The sequence below is a fragment of the Lithobates pipiens genome, unplaced genomic scaffold, assembly GCF_037356315.1.
Source record: "Lithobates pipiens isolate NorthernLeopardFrog02 unplaced genomic scaffold, aLitPip1_a1.2 Scaffold_13, whole genome shotgun sequence".
NCBI classification, from domain to species: domain Eukaryota; kingdom Metazoa; phylum Chordata; class Amphibia; order Anura; family Ranidae; genus Lithobates; species Lithobates pipiens.
Genome location: NW_027507718.1, coordinates 474,113,065 through 474,138,154, shown reverse-complemented (window position 1 = coordinate 474,138,154; position 25,090 = coordinate 474,113,065).

Below are 25,090 nucleotides of genomic sequence, written 5' to 3'. Positions count from 1 at the left end.
CCCTGACGTTCTTTCTAGACTATTCCCCGCCCCTTCTCTTTTGGCGCAGTGGGGAGAGCACTATGCAGAGACACAGCTGGTGCACACGAATAATTCCACTAACGAGGAGGAGGATGAGGAAAGCCCGGAGCCTGAAACGTCCCGATCCCGGAGGAGAAGATTTAAGGCCTCAAATATGTATTTTGTAGAGATGTTGGAGATGGTGGACATATTGAAGAGGAACGACTATGATGGGAAGTATGGACCTTACCCAAACTCAAATATCAGAAAGGCCAAGATCATGACTAAAGTTGTGAAGAGTGAGGGAGCACTATCAATACGGAAGGATCAAGCGAGTTCATAAGTAAAGTAAGTAGTTGTCGTGTGTTCATATTATTATTATTGCTTGCATACTGCTCCATGTGCTTTGATTTAATGTTGTACATTTTAAAATGGCCACTTTCATGTTCATGGGTTCAATCGTTCGTAATAAACATTGTTCGTTAGCCCACTCCCAAAACGATGTTTTGCCAACTTGCACTTGACTACATTTGTTCACACAACAGGTGAGTATTCCAGCTTTAGAAAGTGTCAAAAATAATGTTTTCACCTTTGAACTCTGCCAAAAAACACAATTGGACGACACTTCCAAGCAATGTTTCATATTCCTATTTCTGCCCTCAAATATCTGTGTGGTAAGTATTCCTTTTTTACATTCTCATAGGGAAGAGAAGACTCGGGACGTCTGAGGACACTAGGGACCCCACACCTCCCAAAGCCCAGACTGCCACTCTGGAGACACCAGTAGAACTCCGTCCGCGCGAACACGCCACCATCCAACATACGGCCATTTTTCCCCACGTCCACATACAGGAAGTCATACGTCGCTGACACCACTGCCAACATCACGATACTATTATACCCCTTGTAATTATAATAGTAGGAACCTGAGTTGGGAGATGGGAGGATGCGGACATGTTTCCCATCAATTGCACCTCCACAATTGGGAAAGTCCCAACGGCTGCCAAAGTGGGAGGCCACAGTCTGCCATTCCTGTGGCATTGAAGGAAACTGTGGAGTCAAAGAAGAAAAAAAAAATTTGTCATTTTGCACATCAACATTGCAAGCAGATTAGACACTAACATTTTTGGCCAAAATCAGTATAACATTTTTGGAAATGAATATTCAAAGCCAAAAGTATAAGGTCCCCTTATCAGATTCCTCACCCCCCCCCCCATCTTATGGCCCATTAAAAAAAATTAGGGGGGGATGTTTTGGACAGGTAACCCTCACCACTTCATTGAGAGCTGAATGTATAAATAATGTATGATGCTTTGACCAGCCCCTCCTTACTTACACTATTGGCAGCCCACCGGAGAGGTAAGAAGTGTCATAATACAAAAAAAAAGGAACAAATGGAAGCACATTTTGACATTCTGCTATTACCTATCAAGATAACAATAGGAGAAAAAACAACTTTAAACTGTAGCATTGGAAAGTATTGAGGCAGGCCCTTGCTTTGGTGAATTCATCCATAAATCTGACCAGAAAAAAGATAGGTATAGTGTGTATTGGGTTTGGCAAAGTCAGCAGATAGAGGATTGCTATCAGCTGACCTACCAGTTGGGGGGAGGGTTTTTTTAATGAGTTTGGCCCAAAAAAATAATAATCTGGCACTCTGCATGAATTTAAGCACACACATAACATTTGTACTCATTTTAGGGGGTGTTTAGGGGAAAGCAATACTATGGAGCTGATAAAATACATTGCTAAGTGACTGGGCTATAGGTTTATGGCCCCAAAAGAGCATGCTGGGGAAGTTAGTGAAGGCAAATATGCATGAAGGACAAAAAAGGAACTTGAAAAGCTTCCAGCATACATGAGGACAAAGGGGCACAGCATATCAATTACAGCATATTGCAATCATGGTAATTAGGGAATGAGGAAAGAAATCCAATACATTAGCAAACATTAAATACATAGAATGTGATGTTAAAGGAGAAAACTTACCTTCATATAGTCCTTCTGCAGGACCTGAATTATGGCAGAACAGGTCTCTGGAATAATGATTCCCAGAGCATGGGGGGAGATGCCTGTCGAGAACTTGAGGTCCTGAAGACTTCTCCCTGTCGCCAAGTAGCGCAACGTGGCGATAAGCCTCTGCTCCGGAGTGATGGCTTGCCACATGCAGGTATCCTGCCTGCTGATATAAGGGGACAGCAAAGCCATCAGACGGTGAAAAACTGGGTCCGTCATCCAGAGATAATTCCTGAAATCATCAGGATTATTCTCCTTGATCTCACGAAGCAAAGGCATGTGCGAGAACTGGTCACGCTGGAGCAACCAATTCTTGGTCCTTGAACTCCTCCTCGCCCTGTTCATGGACCGGGCTTGTGTCAAAGCTAAAAGTGTACAAAAAGTGTTGCGCTAGAAAACATGTACAATGTGAAAGTGTACTAGTAGTGACTAAATGTCTTACCCATTCAAATTTTGAGAAATAATAATAAACATCTGAAACAATACCTAATACAAGATAACTATAAACAAATAAATATAAACAGAAGAAAGTCCTTTTCTAGAAGATCAAAATTGTGCTCGCCCTTGGTGCAAACATGGAGAGATGGAAATATTCATTCAGTCCATAGAATGTTTATTCAAAAAACACCCTGGTGCTGACACCGCCACACACAGAAGAAGGATGTAAGCTTACCGACTCCAAATGACCCCGGCGAGCATACGCTCCAAGGGTCAAATACGATTTTCTGTCATACAGGTAAGAAATCCTCAGGTCATAGAAGATGAGCACTCAATGATGATGGTCACTCCACACTTGTTCAAACTGAATTGGACATGGAGCCAAAGCTCACGGAAAAGATCACACTCCCCTCAAGGAACCATGCGGAATAAGAAAATTGGGTCAAATAGCGTAATTCCGTACAATAAACAAATTTATTAAAAATAAATCACACTTACATTTAAGCAGTGAATTAAGCGCTTCTCAGATAAAAAGGCAGCAGTAGAGTTCTCCGGACGCGTTTTGTCTCCTTGGACATCATCTAGGGTGGGAGACGAAATGCATCGGGGGTACTCTACTGCTGCCTTTTTATCTGAGAAGCGCTTAATTCACTGCTTAAATGTAAGTGTGATTTATTTTTAATAAATTTGTTTATTGTACGGAATTACGCTATTTGACCCAATTGAAAGCTTGCGCGATGACGTGTACGGCACGTACGACGGGACTAGAAATTCGATGTCCAATACACTGCAATGCAACCTTCGGCCGTTGTAAATCCTTTCTGAGCATGCGCCATACTTAGTCCGTCCAACTTGCCTACTCACGAGCGGACTGTCCGCTGAAACCAAGTTTGGACGGACTGTATTACGGAAATTCCGAAAGACTTAGTCCGCCAGACTGTCCGCTGAAAAAGTCCGCTGAAGCCCACACACGAGCGGATTGTCCGCTGAAACACGTTTCAGCGGACTAAGTTGGCCAGACAATCCGCCCGTGTGTACGCGGCCTAAGTGTGATTTATTTTTAATAAATTCGTTTATTGTACGGAATTACGCTATTTGGCCCAATTTTCTTATTTCGCATGGTGTGAGGATTTCTTATAGTGAATCTTGCTCTGATAAGATGTGAGTTGTTTTCTGTTTTCAATAAACCTTTCTTAAAGACATACTACACTATGGATTCTCCTCCTTTTTACATGTAATGTTTAAATGAGAATCTAAACTGCAGATGGATGAATAACCAAATTCCCAGAGAGATGCCAGAGAGCGACACAGGGGCTATACACAGTGAAGGCGGTTTTCCCCCAGTAGGGGTAAAGATCTGGTGAGCGCAATATATATCATTTTCACCAAAGCGCACCAGGGATTTTCTTTGGATATTTGCACGAGGCACCATTTGGATTATGAACGGTTTAATATATTACAAAGGACTTGTCGGGATTTTATGTTTATAGGATAATAATATTGCATTTATTTATTTCAGTATTTTTCACTAGGTGTATATTACCAATTTTTTTTTTTTATATTGTTTCACAACCTTCATTGGTATGGATGTATAACTGTTTAACCAATTGCACGGATTAGGAATAATTTTATTAATTAATAGAGTGACACACATTTTATTTAAGGGTATAACGCCAATTCTACCTGACTTTTTTTCACACCATAACATTCAATATTGTGTCTTGATAGTAGACCCACACCGAAAAAAGGGAAGACTTCCTTCGCTGGTTGTCATAGAGATACACCCAAAGTGCTCAGAAATGAAAACTGGTCACCAGATGGATATGACCTCTTTTTTTTTCTCAAAAAAGGATTTTATTGGCATAAAAGGTAAAATACATTGTTCAAAGAACTATTCATTCCAGCATAAGATTAAGGAATAAATGGGCCAGGTGTTCTTACATACAGTAGGATATGACCTCTTTACCTAAAAAGAAGGTGTAATGCGCTGTTGGGAAATCCTAATTGGATATTCTTGGTGAATGGATGGAACTTCTAAATTGTAACCTCCTCTCCACCAAGTATTCCCATATAGAAAACCAAGGAGCAATACATAGCGCAATACTGTATTTTACTTAAAATCATGCATACAAAATGGTGCCTGCTGAGATCCGGAAGTGACGTGACCGGAAGCTGGGATCCAGAAGTGACGTGACCGGAAGCACCTTCCGGATCCCAGCTTCTGGTTTCTCCTATGGTCGAGTGTAATGAACGCCAGCTCTGGACGTGAGCACAGTGGCAAGCGGTTTTTCACATATCAATTTCTGCAGGCTATCCTCCGTGCCAGGTGAAGGCACCAACAAATGTCAACAGGCACTATTTTTATGCATGATTTTTAATAAAATACAGTATTGCACTATGTATTGTCCCTTTGTTTTCTATATGGGAATACTTGGTGGAGAGGAGGTTACAGTTTAGAAGATCCATCCATTAATCCAATTAGGATTTCCCAACAGCGCATTAGACCTTTCCATCTGGTGAGCAGTTTTAATTTCTGAGCACTTTGGGCATATCTATATGACAAGCAGCAAAGGAATTCTCCCCTTTTTTTCGGTGTGGGTCTACTATCAAGATACAACATTGAATGTTATGGACTGCATAATTCATATATCAATACATTTTTGATCACATCATATGTTTATCACAAATGGTTATTAATTGTTGCACTTTTATGCATATGTTCATTTTATTCCATGTCATATGATTTTATTTAAGGAACTTAGTAGAATTATTTGCTGCACTTTATGCACATGTTCACTTTATTAAATGTCATGTGGTTGTATATAAGGAACTTAATGGAATCACATAGCGCACCTATCACCCGTTTGACCAATTGTACAGTGCTTAGTTCATTGTTTTTGGGGAGCTGCTCTTTACATAAGGTATTATTTTAGATAATTTTTTGGCGCACGGTTTTCCCCTTACACCTCAAGTTGACATGAAAGGTTGAACTGGGGGATTCATTTAGGTTGACTCCTTGTAGAAAAGTCCTGATTGGGGATTGTGAGGCAAGAGGCTTCTGGAATAGAATATATAAGGCAGAGACCTATCCCTAGGGCTCAGTTCACAAATATGTGGGTCCGTGTCATGTACCTAGTGGAAGAGCCGACCCGCAGGGAGAGACATCTCTTGCGGCTCTGACTCGAGGGCCCTGGTAGAGTATACAGGAAGCACAGGAGTCCGAAGTGGCACGAGTGCCTGGCAGGATCAACAGCAGCAGAGGGGTCTGGAACTCAGGAAGTACTGTGTAGCAGAACTTCCAGCAGGATCAGGAGACAGGCTGGGACCGGGAAGGAGCTGGGTCAGCAGGCGGGTACAGCAGGCTGGAACAGAACAGCAGGTAGGCAGCTGGAACCAGGACTCAGAAGCAGGAACTCAGGCTGAAGCTGGACTGCAGGCAGGAGCTGGACCAACAACTGGAGGCAGGAGAGCAGACATGCACCAGGAACCAGGATGCTGGAAGCAGGGATGTCAGACAGGCCGGGTCGGTGGTCAGACGGTCAGCGGAGGTACCAAAGGAGCAAGCAGGGGGATGGTCGGACAAGCCGGGTCAGTAATCAGGCAGACAGCAGAGGTACCAGAGGATTAAGCAGAAGGGTAGACAGGCAGGCCGGAATCAGGTGCAGGCGGATAGCAAGGATGGTAGGTAGACAAGCCGGTCACAGAAGGCAGGTTCTCAGGGTCAGGATACTTGCACGCTGTAGATCAGACAGCAAGAACTCAATGTGAGAGACCAAGTTAAATAGCCTGACCGGGCGCAGGCGCGCACATGTGAACGCGCGGTGGAAGGCCCAGACTGTCTTTCACTGGCAGAATCTTCCTGACAGTCCGGTTTCGGTGCAGAGTCCGGTGCGGTTTACATTTAGCCGTTCAGGTGCATTAAATTGCACATGAACCAGACTGAAAAATGCACAGGACCCTATTTCAATTCGTACCGCAACCAGCCTGCATATATGTGAATCAGCTCCTTCCAAAGCCGGTCTGGTTCACATGTTATGCAAATCGGATTCGTAATGCGAATCGGAAAAGTATCCAATTTGCGTATATGTGAACGGAGCCTTAAGAGTATTCAGGGCCAGATGTCGGTCAAGACCAACATACAAGAGACAGAGTATTCCCTGGGACTCATTTTTCTGTCCTTGCAGCAGGCAAAATAGGCTTTCCATGTGTTATAGTAAATCTTGCAGGAGTTGGATTCTCTTACTTTGAGTAAAGTGGGAATAACAAAATCAAAAATGCCTTTATCCTTTAGAACATGGGTTTCAATAGCCATGTCGTTAAAGCCAGTGACTGAGATGCAGGATGGAATATAGGGCTTTGCGCCAATAAATCTGGTCTGTTTGGAAGAAACCAGGCCTTGTCCACCAGACTTCTGGAGTATTATTGTATACCATTTTCTTCTGGGCTAATTTGGTACAATGATATTCACCAGAACCCTTCCCAACTCTATCTTGTGCAGCAGTCAAAGGAGGATCTTCATTGAAGAAAAGGCATAAGCCAGCTTGAACTGAGCCCAAGAACTCACTAGAGCATCTACCGCAAAGGCTAGAGGTTCCCTGGTCTTCCATTTTTCAGCTGATTGTTGAACCTGGAGGCAGGGATGTTCACATCTGGTTTTCTCCACCTTTGACAAAGATTCTGAAAGATCTCTGCGTGCAGGGACCACTATCCTGGATCTTGGCATAAATGCCCTAGGAAGTCTGCTTGTCAATTGTCCACTCTAGGGATGTGGTTGTCCAGGAGAACTTTCCCAGTGAGTATCAGACTTGCTTCTTTTAGGGCAGCTTGACTTCTGGTGCCCCCTTGATGGTTTATTTAAACCACTTCTGTGGCATTGTCCAACTGCACCATGACTGGGTGACCTTGCATAAGGGAATGCTAGTAATAATCTGATGGCTCTCAGTTCCAGAATCTACATGGTAAGATTCAGCTCCTGATTGGATGAGGACCCTTGGACACTAAAGGAAATGTAAACTGTGTACCAACCTGTACGGTTGGCATCAGTTGTCACTGCCTTCCACAGCATGTGAAGAAAAGTCTTTCCCAGATCCAGGGCTGGCTTGGAGATCCAGCATCTTAGAGCTTGGTATGACTGGACAGAACCATTAAATAATCCAAAGTTTGGGTTTGCTTGTTCCATGTCATGAGTACCTTGGATTGAAGAGGTCTGGAGTGAAACTAGGCAAAGGGAACTGCCTCAAAGGAGGCTATAATTAAGCCCAGTAGTCTCATGCAGAAGCAAACTGAGGAGTGCTATGGATTTTCATGTGGGACCTTAGGCAAGCAACCTTCTCCTGAGGGAGGAAGATTCTGGCTTGGTCTGTGTCCACAATTAGAATTTAGACACTGTTTGAAGGACCTGAAGTGAATTAGCCAAAGGCTTGAAATGATGAAATGCGACAGACAAGGTCGTGGCTGAAAAATCCTTCAGTGAGAGGTTGTCCAGGTAAACTGTGAGTTGATTGTCCTGGGTTTACCAAAGAGCCGGAAGTGGGGAAAACACCTTTATGAACACACATGGTACATAGGAGAGTTGCAAACTGGAAGTTTTGGTCTTCCAAAGCAAAATGCAGAAAGTGTTGATATGAGGGGAAGATGGAAAATGTGTAGATTGTAATGTGAAAAGGGACTATATAAAAGAAAATGTATACATAGGCATCTTGTAGGTCTACTGATGCCAAACATTTCCCTTGCCTGAGAGAAGCAGTAACAGATCTTGTTAATTCAATCCTGTATTTTAGTACAGGTATGTAGTAAGTTATGGGAGATGACAAGCTCAACAGAGTATACACAAAATAATACAATAACAGAATCCTTAAGAGTCCCATTCAGAATGCTCAGTCCTTCTGTTGTTCATTACAGAAAGTATTGAGACATAGGGGTTGATTTACTAAAGGCAAATCCACTTTTATCTACAAGTGCACAGCACGTGCAGTCGCTGTAGATCTGTGGGAAAGATCTGAAATAAGGGGAAGCTCTGCTGATTTTATCATCCAATCATGTACAAGCAAAAATGCAGTTTTTTATTTTCCTTGCATGTCCCCCTCAGATCTACAGCGACTGCACTTTCAAGTGCGAAGTGGATTTGCCTTTAGTAAATAAACCCCATAGTATACAGATGCTCCGCTATCCATTATATATGTCCAATCTATATACTGTAGGCCCCCGTGTAGATCTTTCATGTATGTGCATTCTTGTGCTTTCTATCCTAGGACTTTCCTCCCATCATCCTTTTCATCATAACAGTCAAATCTTCCTCTTGATATACAGGTGATATACAGGTTATAACCAGTGACTTTATAACACCGGAGGGTTTTCTGATTGGCTGATTGATGATTGCTTTGATGTTACAGGATTTAAAATAATCAAATGTGAACATCCTTTATCATGGCAATTCATTAAATGGGTTTGTTTTGGAGAATATTCTCATTGTCTAGAGTCAGACAATGCTTTACAAACCAGAAAACAGTCTTATCACGGGAATCTATTGAGAGATTTTGGGTTGAACCTCCATTTGATTTTGGGACTGTGAATAGGTTTGAAAAGAAACCTTTAAATTGTTCTTCTCTAAAGAAACTAATGCAAATACTGGTGCAAAGCGGTCATTAAATCTGCCTTTTTTGGGCTGAAGCTGGCAGACCGGAAGACAAAAAGCGAGGAAAGGACACATATATTTTATTTTGCACTGCTTTAAAATGACAGATTGGACCCAGAGATTTGGGATGTCTTGGATCCAGATTGGCTCAAACATCAACTATCTAAGATAAGGGGTTTGACAACTGGAGTTTAGAAGCACAGGTACTTTTCAAATGCAGTCACTGTTTATGAAACCCTCTCCTCCTCACCTAACAAACATTCCCTATAGAAACATGTGTGGATCTGTTTTCCCTGGCTTCTTTTAATCATCAGTTTAAAACTGAACTCACACTCATTTTTTCTTTTTTACCCCTATGAAAATCCAATTGTATGCTTTTGTGTTCTGAAAAACTAAACGTTGACCTAATTACACAGCAGAATCTATTCCTAATTATACTATTTTATTCACAAGCCTATGAGTGCAGTTTTTTTCCTAGGGCACAAAGCTTAAATTTAATCTTTAAAAGGTCAGTATACATAAATTATCTCATTTTCATAAACTGGCTTGTATAAAAATAAGTTTTAATATTTGTCACAAATAGGTGTGTAGTAATTTCAGGGGATAATAAACGAAATTTTATAAATCCTGTTTAAATGCTATAGTCAACAGTTACACTTCGAGTCCAATCTGTACTCCAAAGACTTGCTTCAAACGTGCTGTAAAAGTTGTAATAACTACTGCTAGTTCTCACATTGGTCTAATACCCTTCTGGATGGTTGTGTGCTCAGCTGGTAAGCTTTTCTCTGACCATCTGTGATTACTGAATATATTTGCAACTTAGATATACAACTAAAGTATACAACGTAGACCAATGCTTTTATGATTATTTTAGTTTCAGAAGGTTAAAATTTTGCAAGCATTATTATCTTTAATTCTAACAAAGAAAACTGAGCTCAGGGGTATTTGGTCTATTTACCATTTATGTTTTTTTACATTGAACAAAAAATTAGCACCAACCTGCAAATTTCAACATTTGAGAATTCTCCACTTCGAACAACAATTCATCATGAATCTGTGCAATGAGCCTGAAAGACATCCATTATGTTTAGTGTCGTCAGGATTAGAGTATTTAGCGTTGCATAAATAGTGATCACAAAGTAATTTGTAATTGAAACTGGAAAGGTTTCCTGATTACTAGCATAAGCTATTAAAGCTTTTATATTTTCCTTTGTCCGCTCTCCTAACAGATTCAATACACAGCCTGATAGCCCACACATAACTGTAAAGCACATTTTATTTCATAGTTGCTCACCATTTACATATAAAGGAACCTCCGACTTGCGAACGACTCCTAATTAGGAACGGGAGGCGGCATGACGTCCTGCGCATGCGCGGCCACTTTTCAACAGCGAGCACATCAGAAAACATTGGAAAACAGAGGAAAACTACGTTTGAGCATGCGCGGCTACTTGACAGAACATCAGAAAACATCAGAAAACGACATCTCTGCCATTCTGCACATGCGCTGTCAATTTACGAACAAATCCGACTTAAGAACAACTGGCAGTCCCTAACCCATTCATAGCTCAGGGACTGCCTGTAAGCACATAAATGTTAAATAGGCCAGACAACCATAATATCATTGCATGGGATTGTTCCCAAAACAAAATCTTACCACAAAGCTAGTCTAAACCTCGTACACATGATTAGGTTTTGTGACAGGAAGTGTGTGATGACAGGCTGTTGTCGGAAAATCCGACCGTTTGTATGATCCATCTGACAATTGTTGTCGGATATTCTGCAGACAAATGTTGGATGGCAGACTTTAAAATTTATCACGGACAAATGTCTGCTGTTGGATTTTCAAAGCGTGGGTACACAAGTCTGTCGGACAAAAGTCCAAAGTACAAAAAACACGCATGCTCGGAAGCAAGAACAAGCTGGAAGCAGTCGGTCTTGTAAACTAGCGTTCGTAATGAAGAATTAATATTCGTGACGTGGCAAGTTATGAAATCTCAAAATGCAGCGCACATTCTCTTCTTTATTTAATGGGATAATAATGAAGCTGCTTTGGCGATGATACTGATGGAGTTATTGCAAAAGAATTTTCAAAGGTTTTTATTTCTAGTGATATCAAGAATATTAATACCATTACCCCGTAGTTTTTTAAGGTCAAAGGTACAACTATGTTGGTGGCCCTTGTTAATTTTACAGTGTGTTTTTTAAAATGTAACTGCCTACTCCCAAACTGTCATTTGAAGTATAACACATAGCCAAGTATTATTCTACACAATTTTTTTTTATTGTGCATTAAAAAAAGAAAACAAATAAAATTAGACATGCTATCTGCAAATAGAATTTAACCAAAAAGTGCATTATATGCATCCAAAAATATAGAAAATATACCAAATCAAATCATTATTCAACCAAAAAATAAAATAAAAGCCTTATGCATGTGTCCTGCTTCTTAATATTGAGGGTCAACAATGCCAAGAGTTGGTGAAAGCAGGGGTCCGTCATCCGGAGATAATTCCGAAAATCATCCGGATTATTCTCCTGGAACTCCCGCAGCAAAGGCATATGACGTAATTGGTCACGATTAATAAAGCAACCAATTTTTGGTCCAAGAAAGCCTCCTCCTCTTGTTCCTGGACTGGACTTGGGTCAAAGCAATAACTCCAAGGCCAAAAATAAATAACACGTTATCTCCTCCAATTCCGCAACATGGCTGGTTGACGAATAAAAAGCACAAAATGAAAAGCGCGAATCAACACTCACCAAACTTCTCCTAATACGAAAATAGCAGAAGGAGCCCAAACGGTGGCACTAAAAAGCTGAAAAAACAACGTGGTATGTCACTATGTTCGTGTTTGTTGGCCGACAATTGTGTGCTGTTTGTATGCAAGACAAGTTTGGAGCCAACGCCCTTCGGACAAAAGTCAGAGGTTTTGTCTGTGGAAAATCCGATCGTGTGTACAAGGCTTTTTACATCAGCTACAAAGACTGGACAAAGTGCTACATGCAAAGTGCATGTAGCCTCCGTCTCTCCTGAAGGGGCGGGCTCTCCGGCAATGTCATTGGATGGCCACGCCCTATGTCTATATAAGAGGCGCCAGACAGTGGGGAACATAACAATGGAAGAACACAGCTTCGTGACAGCACCAGCTTTTTTTTGTGGGTAACCGTTGACGGCGGGGAAGAAGAAGACAACGACGGCGGCGACGACACGAGGAGAAAGAAGACGGCAATACCGGGAGATGACAGCATGGGCAGAAAGCGGCGGCGGAAGAAAGCGAGGGCACCAGGAGAGATGACATCGGGAGAGACAACATCGGGAGAGAAGGCAGCTCAGAGCTATTTTACTAATAAAGAAATTGTTAAAAACTGGCTCTTGGTTTTTTTTTACTGTTAACTTTTTTTTGGTGAATGGGTTGGGGTACGATGTACCCAATACCCATTCACATAGGGTGGGGGGTTGGGATGTAGGGGTCCCCTTGTTTTTTTTTTTTATTGAACAATTTTTCACCACATACATAACATACAAAAGGTCCCAGAAACCCCAGTCCCCCCCACCCTTCCCTCCCAACAACCCCCCCCCCCTGTGCAGCCCTCCGTTCAACTTCTGAGCTCAGTCAATGTTCACCAACAGTACCTCACATATATAAAAAACATAACTTATATCGTTAATAATTATTCCAAGACCTGAGACGGCGACAGGAGCCAACCCAGATAGAGCGACTCCCTGCCCCACCCTTCACCCGACTCTCGAGGAGTTCTCCCCCCACCTAGCGATTAGATCAAAGTATCGTTGGCCTCAAGCCAACACCGCCACACGCTCTCAAATTTATTAGGACATCCCCTACTGAGATATGTGGCTTTGTAGAACGGCAGAGCTTTGTTGATTAAACCCTTCCAATAAGACACCGTAGGAGGTTCAGGTTTCTTCCAACATAACAGGATAGCTTTACGTGCATAAAATAACATCAGAGAAATCAGAGTCCTCTGCGTCTTTCGAGGTGCCAATTCCTCCACCAGTCCGAGCAAACATGCCGCAACTGTGACTGGGATCGGCACCGATAGTACTGATTGTATAACTTGCGTCACTCCCATCCAGAACACCTCAATCTGCAGACACTGCCAGAAAACATGGTCAAAGTCAGCTCGGTCGACTGTACAACGCCAGCACCCCCCCGCACCCGTACCATAAATTCTGGCTAATCTGTCTGGGGTGTAATATACTCTATACAGGATTTTAAACTGTATAAGTCTGTCTCTAGCTGATACCAGAGTCTGGAATGGGTAATCCCACATGTCCTCCCAGTCCTCCCCCACAAAGTCTGGTACTAAGGCGCTCCAAACATCTCTGCATTTTTGGATGGGCTTTGGCCTGTCTGGGAACAAAATTTTGTACACAACGGAAAGAGGCTTTTTCAGGTCCCCCGTCCGCAGCACACTCTCTAGAGGCGACACTCCCATCTTCAGAGCCCCAGGGCCAAACTGAGAGAAAAGTGTCGTAACTGTAGGTAGCGAAAGAAATACCAGTTTGGAAGATCATGTTTAACCTTAAGCTTAACCTTAAGCTGATCAAACGTTAGAAGCTTCCTCTCTCCCACCACATGCTTCAGTTGTTTAATGCCTACTCTGGCCCATATCACCGGGTCTGGAATTTCCCCGAAATGTGGCAATCTAGGATTAAACCAGAGAGGAGTGTCAGGAGACCAACTCCCCTCCGGTTGTTTCAGCAAGACCCGCGCTCTGTCCCAAGCCCGTATCGTTGCCCGCATTGAGGCCGTCAGACCTTTGACCTCTATACACCAAATAGGACAAGCTCTCATACGAGCCCAGAAGGGCCGCCTCCAGTACATTGGCCGAGTCCCCGTCCTCCCATGTTAGCCAGCGTCCGGCGACCACCATTTGCCCAGCTAGATAATATTTAAAAAGGTCCGGCAAAGCTAAGCCACCTTGACCCAATAGCTCCTGCAAAACCCAGAGACTTATTCTGGGGTCCGCAGCGGCCCATAAAAAGGAGCTGAAGAGACTATTAACCCTCCAAAAAAATGAACAGGGAATCCAAATAGGTGAATTACGTAAAAAGTTAAGAAAACTGTTAGGACCTTCATTTTAAGCAAGTTAACCCTACCAATTAGGGACAACGGCAGATGTTTCCAAGCTTCCAACTGTACCTTAACCCTGGCCAGCAGGGGGAAGAGATTTAGAGACATATAATCGCCCACTCTTGGTGACACCCTCACCCCTAGATACTTAAATTCTTGCATCCATGCAATGGGAACCCTAGTGGTCGCCAGCCCTCGAGCCTCCCCGTCAATAGCCATCACATTGGACTTCTCCCAATTGACCCGGAGCCCGGAGAACTCAGCAAATTTGTCGAGCACCCCGAACACCACCTCCAAAGATGACCCTGCGTCCTTCAAGAAAAGAAGCATGTCATCCGCATATAACGCTATGCACTCCCTAATACCCCCACCTCCAGTGCTCCTACCTCAGGAGATTGCCTCAGGGCTATAGCCAGTGGTTCTATTGCTAATGCAAACAAGGAGGGAGATGAAGGGCACCCCTGACGCGTACCCCTACTGATTCTAAATTGTGGGGAGACTGAAGTACCTATTTTGATACCCGCCTGTGGAGAACTATAAAGCAGGGATATCCAAGTCACATAGATCTCCCCAAAGCCCATTCTCCGCAGAACCTTTTCAGCATGTTCAAACTGTAGGTGGGCAAACAATCTGCGTAAATTAGTGTCAGTAGATTTCTGCGGAATGAACCCTGTCTGATCTATATCCACCAAGGTCGTGATAACCTGAGAGAGTCTGGTAGCCAGCACCTTCGTTAGAATTTTTAGATCTTGATTCAGCAATGCGATCGGTCTATATGAAGAACATGACAGGGGGTCCTTGCCTAGCTTCGGCAGCAGGATCACCTGTGCCTCCAGCAAAGAGTCCGGGAGACACCTGTGTTCCGGGCAGTAGTCAAACTAATTTTTAAGTCTAGGTACCAATTCTTCCAAATGCTGCCTATACCACTCGATGCAGAAACTGTCAGGCCCTGGGGATTTACGGGGAGGGAAAGACCTAATGGCTCTTTCAATTTCTTCTGTAGTTATGTCAGCCTCCAAAAAGTCCCTATCTGTCTCAGACAGCCTCGGGACCGGAACGATGCTAACAATTCCAACTCCGTTATGTCATAAGTCGGAATGGGGGCATACAGAGTTTTGTAATATTCCACAAACGTGTCTAGGATGTCCGTCGGGGTCGTCAGCAGGTCTCCCTGAGCATTTTTGATACAAGGGATATTAGTCTGTGCCCTTTGCTCAGCCACCAGCATGGCTAACAGTTTACCATTCTTGTCCCCTTGCTTAAAGATGGATTCAGCCATTTTCATCCTAGATGTGTGTGTTAGTTCAGAGTAATGGAGTGCCAAAGCACGGCTCGCTTCCAGCTGGCCACCAGATTCTGAACCGTACGCTGCAACGCCTGAATGGCCTCATCATGACGGTGAGTAGTGTCCTCAGCCGCCGAGATACGCGACTCAGTTTCCAGGAGCCTGCCCCTGAACTTATCAAAGTCTGCTCTTATGAGATTGCACTCCTCCGCCAGATGATCAATGCGAACCAACAAGAAAATTCTGCTTTGCTCAATCGCTGCAAGAATAACAGTGGTATCATTTGCTGCAGGTAACATGGGTGCGGATGGAGCAGCCTCCTGCGGGGCCGCCTGCTCCATGTCCGCCATTAGAGCCTTGAATTGATTCAAAAAGTCACTGGGATTCTGCACCGGCTGTAACGATGCCTTCCTAGCCGCAGACTTGCCTTTGGAGGGCATGAGGAAAAATGAGGAGCAAGCTGGCCTTGCGTGTACTTGTGTGCAGAGAGGAGGGCGCGCCCCTTTAAGAATACTCAACTTCAGGGATACAGTAAAAACTGATTAGGAGGGCGAAAGGTACAGTTCTGGCAGCCCCCCAGAGCCTCTCACTTCCAGAAACTTAACAATGTAGTAAGGAGACACTCTTGCTATGCACTGAGGAGTTGGAGTGTTGCTCTTTAACCACTTAACAACCGCCCTATAGCCGAATGACGGCTACAGGGCGGTTTCTTAACTCTGGGAGGCCGTCATATGACGTCCTCCCAGAATTCCGCTCTCGCGCGCCCCCTGGGGCGCGCACTCGAGAGCATCCGTGACCTGTGGACCCGGCGCATCACGGATCACGTTAAACAGCTGCTCAAAGCGGCCGTTTACCACGTGATCACTCCGTCAAATGACGGAGTGATCACTTGTAAACAAACCGGCGTCATGTTATGACGCCGGTTCCTCCCTCCCCCTCTCTGTACCGATCGGAACAGCGGAGGGGGAAGAGATCGGTGTCAGCAGCGATGTGGGCTGCATCTGCAGTGCCCACATCGCTGCTCACCGAAAATTAACCCCTCAATTCCCTGCAAATACTCTGCAATACCCTGCCATTACTCTGCATTACTGTGCAATACTCTGCATTACTGTGCAATACCCTGCAATACTCTGCATTACCCTGCAATACTCTGCTGCATTACTCTGCATTACTCTGCAATACTCTGCAATACTCTGCATTACCCTGCAATACCCTGCAATACCCTGCAATACTCTGCAATACTCTGCAATACTCTGCAATACTCTGCGTTACACTGCAATACTCTGCGTTACACTGCAATACTCTGCAATACCCTGCATTACTCTGCAATACCCTGCAATACTCTGCAATACTCTGAAACACTCTGCAATACCCTGCAACGCTCTGCAACACCCACCAATACCCTGCAACACTCTGCAATGCTCTGCAACACCCTCCAATATCCTGCAATGCTCTGCACCGCAATACTCTGCAATGCCATACTCTGAGATACCCAGCCATACCCAGCCATAGTCGGTGATACCCTGCAATACCCAGCCATAGACACCCCCCCCTCCCGCCGCCCTCCGGTGCTTCTACCGACTCGCCAATACGATCAAATCCAGAATCTTTTTTTTTTTTTTCAGGCTTCCCAGCTTAGAGATGAGATGCGGGGTCTTATTGACCCCATATCTCACTGTAAAGAGGACCTGTCATGCCATATTCCTATTACAAGGGATGTTTACATTCCTTGTAATAGGAATAAAAGTGATCAAAAAATTTATTTTTGGGGAATAAAATGTCAAACTAAAATAAATTAAGTAAAATGAACAATAAATTTTTTTTTTTTTTAAAGCGCCCCTGTCCCCATGTGCTCGCATGCAGAAGCGAACGCATACGTAAGTCCCGCCCACATATGAAAACGGTGTTCAAACCACACATGTGAGGTATCGCTGCGAACGTTAGAGCGAGAGCAATAATTCTTGCCCTAAACCTCCTCTGTAACTCAAAACATGTAACCAGTAAAAAAAAAATTAAATCGTCGCCTATGGGGATTTTTAAGTAGCGACGTTTGGCGCCATTCCACGAGCCTGTGCAATTTTGAAGAGTGACATGTTAGGTATCGATTTACTCGGTGTAACTTCATCTTTCACATTATGCAAAAATTGGGATAACTTTACTGTGTTTTTTTTTTTTTTTAAGCACAAAACATTTTTTTTTCCCAAAAAAAGCATTCGAAAAATTGCTGCGCAAATACCGTGCGAGATAAAAAGTTGCAACGACCACCATTGTATTCTCCAGGGTGTTTGCTAAAAAAACATATATAATGTTTTGGGATTCGATGTAATTTTCTAGCAAATAAATGATGATTTTTACATGTAGGAGAGAAATGTCAGAATTGTCCTGGGTGCTCCAGAACGCCTGCTGGTGCTCCATGCATGTTGGGCCTCTGTATGTGGCCACACTGTGTAAAAGTCTCACACATGTGGTATCACCGTACTCGGGAGTAATAGCAGAATGGGGTGTAATTTGTGGTATGCATATGCTGTGTGAGAAATAAACTGATAATATGACAATTTTGTGAAAAAAAAAAAAAGTTAAAAAAAATCTTGATTTTGCAAAGAATTGTGGGAAAAAATGACAACTTCAAAAAACGTATCATGCCTCTTACTAAATACCTTGGAATGTCTTCTTTCCAAAAAGGGGTCATTTGGGGGGTATTTGTACTTTTCTGGCATGTTAGGGTCTCAAGAATTGAAATAGGCCGTCAGTACTTCAGGTGTGATCAATTTTCAGATATTGGCACCATAGCTTGTGGACTCTATAACTTTCACAAAGACCAAATAATATCTACCAATTTGTACTTATTTTTACCAAAGATATGTAGTGGTATAAATTTTGGCCAAAATTTATGAAGAAAAAATTACTAATCTGCTAAATTTTATAACAGAAACGAAGAAAAATTCATTTTTTTACAGAATTTTCTGTATTTTTTCTTTTATAGCACAAAAAATAAAAAACCCAGCGGTGATTAAATACCACCAAAAGAAAGCTCCATTTGTGTGAAAAAAGGACAAAAATTTCATAAGGGTACAGTGTTGCATGACTGAGTAATTGTCATTCAAAATGTGAGAGCACCGAAAGCTGAAAATTGGTCTGGTTATTAAGGGTGTTTAAGTGCCCAGTGGTCAAGTGGTTAAGGTAGTCTATTCATGCACCCAGCAGGGAATTCAGCAGGGAATGGCACCAGGGCTGCTACCCACTCCCCCACACATCTCTCCACCGCTCCTGTGCAGCCGCTATATGCTCCCCAGTATATGACTCACCGCCCCACCAAGGATAATAAAGGGCCTCCACAGGTCAGTCAGTCCTCCCAAATGGCGGATGCACCGCCGCGTGGCCGTTTGCGGCAGAGTATTATCGTCACCGCAGCGGTATCTGCCAGGATGTCTTGAGGACTCAGCCCCAGTCGTCTCCGTCCTGTGTCCCCTCCGCTCAGCGCTCCCGCACAGCTGGCTTCCAGACTCTGTACTCCACCGCGGCCGGTCCGACGGCTTCACAGGCCGCAAGATGGCGGTCGGACACTGCGGGCCAGCTAGGCCTCAAACCACGGAGCCGTCAGATACACTGCTAGCCGAACCAAAATGCTTCCCCCCGTCCAGTAGGATGGCACAGATGTAGGGGATAGGTGATAATCGTCCCCAAAGTCAGGCGTTCGGAGGATGGAGCAGGATTAGGTTCAGGATGGCAGGAGCTCCAGCACCACACGTCCTCCTAGGTCTACATCCGGACACGCCCCCGTGGGGGTCCCCTTGTTAAAGGGGACTTCCAGATTCCGATAAGCCCCTCCACCCACAGACCCCGACAACCACCAGGCAAGGGTTGTTGGGAAGAGGCCCTTTTCCTCATCAACATGGGGACAATGTGCTGACCTGCCAGGCAGCATGCTCGGATAAAGGTCTGGTATGGATTGGGGGGGCCATGCGTTTTTTTTCTTCTAAATTTTGGCTTGGTGGTTCCCTCCAAATCCATACCAGACACAAATGGCCTGGTATGGACCTGGGGTGGAACCCCATGCCGTCTTTCTCGCAATTTTTTTTGCCAGCAATCTTTATTTTTCTCAATTCAGCGTTTAGCGGGAACCCTGCTGACAGCTAATGACTCATCGTTTGTTAGGGACATGGTAGCCAGCTTCCCGCCCCCCTCCTTAGCAACTAGCTTTATACAGCGTGTTTTACAGTGTGTTTAAAAAAAACTTAATGCATGAAAACGGCATGCAAAAACGCATTAAAAAACGCTGGTTTAAAAATGCAAAATGCACTAAAAATGCATCAAAAGCACCTGGACTTCAAAAAAACAACATCTATGTTACATATGACACACAGAGTTACACTTACAAAATTCTTTACAAACCTGGCTGTCAGACTTGAAGAGCATGTGATGGAGGCTGAAATGTTAATCATTGCCAGTTTGCACAGGTCAGCAGCAGAGCCTTGAAGAAATGTAAAAGTTAGACAAAGAGTACGGTATACTTTCAGAATATATTTTTATTTATTAGTGTATAGCTTAAATTTTGTATGCCAGTTTCACATTTTTGATTGCTCCCAAAAATGTATGTTATGGTAGAATCAAGTATACAGTTTATTCTACCGTATATACTCGAGTATAAGCCGAGATTTTCAGCCTCTTTTTTGAGGCTGAAAGTGCCCCCCTCGGCTTATACTCGAGTCATCGCTGTCTGCCCGCTCGATCAGCGTGTCGAGCAGACAGACAGCGGCCATTCTATAATTCAAAAGCCGCGCCTCCGGCTCCGCCTTCGCCTGTGATAGGCGGAACACTGAATTTCCCAGCAGCCTGTGTTCTGCCTATCACGGACATCGTATCATCCTCGTACTACGGACGAGGATGATACGATGTACGTGATAGGCGGAACACAGGCTGCTGGGAAATTCAGTGTTCCGCCTATCACAGGCGAAGGCGGCGGCGCAGCTTTTGAATTTTACAATGGCCGCCGAGGCGCCGACGAAGAGGGCACGGGACGGAGGCAAGGCAAGGCACGGCACGGGACGGGACGGGACGGGACGGAGGCAAGGCACGGCGGCAAGGCACGGAGGCAAGGAGGCAAGGCACGGGACGGAGGCTCGGGACAAAGGCTCGGGACACAGGTAGGCTGGACACACACACACACACACACACACACACACACACACACACACACACACACGGATGGATACACACACACACAGGGATGGATGGATGGATGGAGACACACACACACAGGGATGGATGGATGGATGGAGACACACACACACAGGGATGGATGGATGGATGGACACACACACACACAGGGATGGATGGACGGACACACAGGGATGGACGGACACACAGGGATGGACGGACACACAGGGATGGACGGACACACACACAGGGATGGACAGGCATGTCTCACCCTCGGCTTATACACGAGTCAATAAGTTTGCCAGTTTTTTTGGGGGTAAATTGGGGGCCTCGGCTTATATTCGGGTCGGCCTATACTCGAGTATATACGGTATATTTGTTCCTGTTGCAAGGTTTCTTAGAAATGAAATAAAGGTTTTTTTTTTTTTTACTTTTGTTGTGTGTGTGTGACACTAAAAAAAGTGAATAAAACAAATAAAAAAAGTTTAAATGTTAATGGTTAATAGGGTAGCACCCTCTACCATTGGTAAGTGCTAGAGTAAGGATTTTGTAAGGGAAACTGTCAGTGCAGGTAAATTTGGGCAGGCCTATGCTTCAGGCTAGGCCTGCGGAGAAGGGAGTGGTTAGTGCAGCAGTGGGTGTGACCACCTGTGCTTTAGTTCTTTAGTTCTTTAGTTCTCTGCTGCTTCCAGGAAGAATGATCTGGAAGAGGGACAGGGCATAGGACTGGAGTGGCAGGCAGCTCATGTGAGGAGCTCTGACCAGTGCCCAACTGGAATTGGCAGGGGTCAGGCCTCCCATATAAGCTGGGGTAACAGCCCACTGAGGAGGAGTTGTCGGCCGGGAGACATGGAGAATGGAGTACTAGGCAGCAGCAGGGGACCCATCCCCATCTGGGGTGGGTGCGAGGCCTAGCGGAGGAACCCAGGAGAGCAGGGAGGGAGCTTCATTTTTGCACAGTTATGGATGAAGTGTTCTGGAACAGAGGGGCTGTAGAAGCTGTCTGAACGTATGTCCAGTTAAAGCTCTCCATCATGGACTCGGGTAGGGAAGGCCAGTGAGTGGACCACAGTGGAGTTCTGGATGAGGCATGCTAGGGGAGCTGGGTGCGAGGCCAGACGAGAGACTGTGGGGAGAGTGTCAAATCATTGCGGCGTGAGGGCGCAGGATTTGCAACTCGAACTAGCTGGGAGCAGTAGTCCACCAATCAGCACATGCTACTAAATTACTAGGCCGCTGGGGAGAGGTACTGCAGACCTCTGACCTAGTAACAGTGCAACCAATTCCAGCCAGCAACTGAGACTGTTCAGAGCGGTCTCTTTTGTCAAAAAGAGGATGATGTGACAGGAAGAGTAATGATCTACGGTGGAAATTTGTGCAGGAGGGTGGAAGTCCTAAGAGCAACAGTCTGCAGGAGATATGCAGAGGAGGAGAAATAGTCTACATGGTGTTATGCAGGGGAAGCGTCTGTATGTGTACATCAGTACTTCACAGCTCAACCTTTTGTTCTAATTCTTAACCACTTCAGCCCCGGACCAATTGTCAGCCTAAGGACCAGAGGTCTTTTTACAATTTCGCATTGCACTGCTTTAACTGGTAATTGCGCGGTCATGCAATGTTGTACCCAAACGAAATTTGCGTCCGTTTCTTCCCACAAATAGAGCTTTCTTTTGATGGTATTTGATTGCCTCTACAATTTTTATTTTTTGCGATATAAATGGAAAAAGACCTAAAATTTTGAGAAAAAAATATATTTTCTACTTTTTGTTATAAGAAAAATCGAATAACCTCAATTTTAGTCATACATTTAGGGCAAAATTTATTCAGCCACATGTCTTTAGTAAAAAAAATGTCAATAAGTGTATATTTATTGGTTTGCGCAAAAGTTATAGCGTCTACAAACTAGAGTACATTTTCTGGAATTTACACAGCTTTTAATTTATGACTGCCTATCTCATTTCGTGAGGTGCTAAAATGGCAGGGCAGTACAAACCCCCCAAAATGACCCCATTTTGGAAAGTAGACACCCCAAGGAAATTTTTTTTTTTTGTCCCAAGTGATTGAATAATGACACAAAAAAAAAAAGTTGTCACTAAATGATATATTGCTTACACATGCCATAGTTATATGTGGAATTGCACCCCAAAATATATTCTGCTGCTTCTCCTGAGTACGGGGATACCACATATGTGGGCCTTTTTGGGAGTCTAGCCGCGTACGGGACCCCGAAAACCAATCACTGCCTTCAGGATTTCTAAGGGTGCAAATTTTTGATTTCATTCCTCACTACCTATCACAGTTTCGAAGGCCTTAAAATGCCAAAATAGCACAAAACCCCCCCAAATGACCCCATTTTGGAAAGTAGACACCCCAAGCTATTTACCGAGAGGCATGTTGAGTCCATAAAATATTTTATATTTTGCCACAAGTTGCAGGAATATAAAATTTTTTTTTTTTTTGCACAAAGTTGTCACTAGTTGTCTCCTGAGTACGGGGATACCACATGTGGGGGACTTTTGTGGGAGCCTAGCTGCATACGGGACCCCGAAAACCAAGCACTGCCTTCAGGATTTAAATATAAAACACTACCAAAAAAAACTGTTAGCGATCGCAGGGATCAGGCCTGACTCTGCGAACGGTGCAGTTATGTGTTTAGTGTTTTGTAAGTGACAGTGGTCGATCGATACTGCACTTGGGTGGGCTGGGCGGAGGGGCAAAACGCAGGCGCCAGCAGGTATCTGGGCTGATCCCGCTAACAATGCGTTTTTTTGGAACCCTAAACTGCTGGGGACACTAGTATAGATCTGATCAGATCAGATATTGATCTGTTCAGATTCTATACCACTATGGGAGGTTTATGCTTTGCGCGTGGGAGTTAGCGGTACTGGCACTAACCTACCGCTGCCTGGGGCGACGCAGACCCTGACCTTAAAACCTAATTGATATCACCCGCCGGGTGATCAGGGGGTTAAACCTTTATTGGGTAATAAATGGTGGGTTCCCTGATGCTATAAAAAGCAAACTAACTAACCAGAGTCACCCGTAACACTTATACGGTGATCACTGGTGAAAGGGTTAACTAGGGGCAATCAGGGGGTTAAAATCTTTATTAGGTAGTATATGGGGGTCCCTGGCGCTATATAAAAACCTGACGGGGAACCTAAATAACTAACTGGCTAACCAGCGTCACCAGTGGCACTTATACGGTGATCGCTGGTAAAAGGGTTAACTAGGGGCAATCAGGGGGTTAAAACCATTATTGGGTAGTATATGGGGGTACCTAGCACTATAAAAACCTGGCGGTGAACCTAAAAAAATAACTAGCTACCTAGCGGCACCAGTGACACTAATGCAGCGATCAGAAAAACGATCGCTTAGTGACACTTGCAAAAGGGGGTAAAAGGGTTACCTAGGGGCAATTAGGGGGTTAAAACCATTATTAGGTAGTATATGGGGGGTACCTAGCGCTATAAAAACCTGGCGGTGAACCTAAAAAAATAACTAGCTACCTAGCGGCACCAGTGACACTGATGCAGCGATCAGAAAAACTATCGCTTAGTGACACTTGCAAAAGGGGGTAAAAGGGTTAACTAGGGGCAATCAGGGGGTTAAAACCATTATTAGGTAGTATATGGGGGTACCTAGCGCTATAAAAACCTGGCGGTGAACCTAAAAAAATAACTAGCTACCTAGCGGCAGCAGTGACACTAATGCAGCGATCAGAAAAACGATCGCTTAGTGACACTGGCAAAAGGGGGTGAAAGGGTTAACTCTAGGGGCAATCATGGGGTTAAACCTTTATTGGTGGGGGTAGGGCGCTACCCTGGACCTAACACTAACTGCCCTGACAGTTTTTACTGTCACAACTGACACTAAATGCAGTGATCAGTAAATAAATGATCACTGCAATCAGTGACACTGTGACTGGGAGGGGGGGGGGGATTTGTGTGCCTATGTGTACCTACATGTCAGTGTAGTGTTTGGTGCACTTACTTTCTGTGTTCTCCTCGCAGTCCGGTCAAAAAGACCGCCCCGAGGAGAATGACATCACTTCCTCCCTGCCTGTGTTTACAATACACAGCGGGTGAAGCTTCTCATTCGCCAGGAGCGATCGAGAGGGGATGGCCAGAAACCAACGGCCATCCCCTCATCCTGGATCGCTCCTGAAGCAAAACAGACCGCCGCATCCGCTGGAAGGCAAGCACGTACATGTACGTGCTTGTGTCTGTCGGTGCCATTGTGCCGACGTACATTGCCATGCGGCGGTCCTTAAGGGGTTAAGGGGGTTAAATATGATGTCAAAGCAATTGTTCCATGGGAATCCCATATTTCCTTTCCCCCAACCAAGTTATATTCCCCAATAAACAAAACAAAAACAATGCAAAATGACTGTTCATTGTCTCAGCAGGGATAGATGGAGGTCTGACAGCAGGGTGACATGGTGTATGTTAATTAATACTAGCA